Below are 3,156 nucleotides of genomic sequence, written 5' to 3' on the forward strand. Positions count from 1 at the left end.
GACATCTTCATAATCCTTGAGAAGCTCCCTCTCTTTCAAAAAATTGTCCGCATTCGTTCCATTCCTGATAACTGCTTCATTTAGTTTTGGTAGAGCTCCTTCAATCTCAAATTTGGTTTCAAAAATATGCTTGAAATGCTCCTTGTTCCACTCTAGAAGTCTTTTCTTACTAATTTAAGTTTTTCTTTCACTGTAAGACAAAAGAGCTTGGACCCCTCAAAAGAAACCTCATTCCACTTGGATTCAATAAGTGACATGAATTTTTCATTCTTGAACCACATATTTTTGAACTTGAAGGGGGACCTTAGTTGTTTTACTTGTCTTAGGATAATAAGTTGGTCTGGATAATGATCAAAGCCAGAGCAAGGAAGAATTGCTCCATCTAGAGTAAACAGAAAGGATGACAGATCTCCACCGAAAAAGTATCTGTCCGATTTTTTAGTGATGTTGCTAAAACCCAATCTTCTATTATTCCAAGTATAGTTTTCATTTTCTAATTCAATCTCCAATAAACAGTTTCTAGAAACCCAATCCTCAAAGTCTTTTTGCGCTCATCCCAGTCTTCCAATACCTCCTCTCTTGTCGCATTTGTATAGAACATCATTAAAATCTCCCCTCTAAATGAAGTGTTTCAAGGGGAGAGTGGCAAAGAAAGTATCTATTTCAATCCAAAGTGTTGTTTTGGTTAGATAGGAAACTGGCCCATACATATTAGTCAAAATGAATTGCAAACTGGATGATAAACTTTTCACTCTCCCTCCAATCTAATATTTGCCACTTACAATAATCTCACAAAAAACAAGAGGATGAGTTCTAACACACAGCTAGACCACTAGAGGTTCCATCAAACTGAACTACATCTACCTTCTCATAATTAAAGCTCCTAAATACCATCTCTACCTCATCATTTGATTATTTAGTTTCTTGGATCAGGACTATGTTTTCCATACTCAACTTGATCCTTTGCTTCACTAGGTGCCTTTTGTTAGGGGTGTTTAAGTCCCTAAAATTCCATGATAGTAGCATCATGGCCCTTGGGGAAGGGAGTTTTCCTTCCCTAAATAAAAGAGAGAGGTTATTTTAAGTTGCCCTTCTGCCTTACCATGTATACTGCTTAGCTCATGCAAAAAAATTCTCCCAACCTTTTTATTAGAGTTTTTGCCACAGTTTGGTTTTGATTTACATGAAGGAATTTGATGAATTCCTAGCTCACCTGGGCTCAACTTTGCTTCTTCTCCTTCTCTTCTAGTGAACAAACCATTGGGATTATCCTCACACTTGTCGAGCTCCATGATCTTTCGAATTAACTTTGATTCCTCTTTTCAAATTGCCTCATCTTCTTGCTCAAGTATGGAGAAAATGCCCATAAACTCACAAATTGCTTCCAATTCTATATTAAGGCAATTTCCTTCCTATCTCTCATTGTTTGTATTATCAATTTGGTTTATTATTCCATCCCCAATCTTGTTACAAATAATTTGATCCTCTTGATTTGAGAACTCTATGTTGACTTAGTTTTGGGGAAAGTTCTCTTCCTCAATGGGACTAATTGGCCCAGAGAAGATAATTCGAGTAGCCATGCCAACTTGTGGGGTACCCAAATCTTGATTCATACAATTTCTGACTTTGGGGGTTGTTTTATGAAGATGTTGATTGATTTACTTACATAAAGCCTCTATTTGAGACAATATTTGTCTCGACTCTTGGTGATTTTCTAAACTCAAGTCTTCTTCCATGGTGTTACCCACATCTCCTTTCTGGACACCCATTCTCTATGAAATAATGCTCCTTAAATTTCTCCTTCTTCAATCTCCCTAACGGGGGTACACAAATTCAAATCAATTATATCCTCTCTTTGAGGAAAACCTGTATTAGGGTTTTGTTCTTGTTCAAAATGTTTTGAGCAATTTGTTATGTGGCCTTGCCCTAAGATGCATCTACTTCCATATCCCCCAATATCAATTTCCACTTTCTGAAACCAAATACCTCTTTCCGTTATGATCTCGAGGTTAGATCAACAAGGATTTTCAGCTCTGATTCTGATTTACCGAAGAATAAGTTCTCATCAATGCCTATAAGTGATCCTAGGGCTTCCCCTATTTTTTCTAATGCATTGAGATTTCAATATTCGCGAGGAAGGTTTCTTAGCCTAATCCATCTTGGGAACCTCTTAGGTTTATGCTTATATGGATCGAAATTCAGTTCCAAATCTATGCGATAGAAACAAAAACCTTCAAAAAATAACAATTTCGGGCATATAGGATCTCCCGCTTGAGATATTTATCAATGCAATGAATTACAGAAAAACCATTTGAGAGGGATTTGACACTTACTCTTCCACCAAATTGTGAATCCCACAAGTTGATGATGTTGTCCTCCAGGCAATTTGCTCCTGTCCATTTCACTAGTAGACTGCAATCTTCAAAATGCTCCCGATTTGGTTTGAGGATCCCAGTGGAGATAACGAATTCTTTCCTCATGTCATCTTTGGGTGAAACCCATTCCTTCCTGTTTCCTCATATTCTTGCATCCTTTCTACCGAATTTCTCCTTCCAACTTCAGATAGGTGCCAATTTAGGGCTTGAATCATGATTGATCTTCTCCTTTCCTTTGTTTCTCCCTGGTGATTGTCGATTCTACAAACCGGATCTTAAGTTTGAGGGGAAATGATAGCCTGCCTTTGAGATTCTTCCATGATGTCGCTTTAGTCGCCAAGTCCTCAAATTAACCCCATTTCTCCTTTGATCGACTATTCTGCCTGCCCTAGTCAGAGCACTACCGGCCAGTGGAATGACTTTTGCTCCTATGGATACCTTAGAGATGGTTAAAAAAATCCATTGATTCATCTGCCAGAATACCTTGCCATTGGTTCAATTTGAACTACGCATATTCAAACAATAATATTTTAGAGAGTTTATTGTTTTAATTCAATTTGTTTATAAATTCACCTCTACTTTTACAAATGATAAAACTGACAAATTTTAATTTATAGATTTTCATGCCTTTGTTTATTATGGTAAGAAATTAATTTACTCTTTATTTTCATTGTCAATCATATATTTTTTAGTTTGTTTGGATTTTGTATGGATCTTATTAACCATTTAAAAGAATTAATGTCAAGCATGTTTGTAGTTACATATCTAAACAAATAATAAA

The sequence above is a fragment of the Cryptomeria japonica genome, chromosome 6 (assembly GCF_030272615.1).
Source record: "Cryptomeria japonica chromosome 6, Sugi_1.0, whole genome shotgun sequence".
Taxonomy (NCBI): Eukaryota; Viridiplantae; Streptophyta; class Pinopsida; order Cupressales; family Cupressaceae; genus Cryptomeria; species Cryptomeria japonica.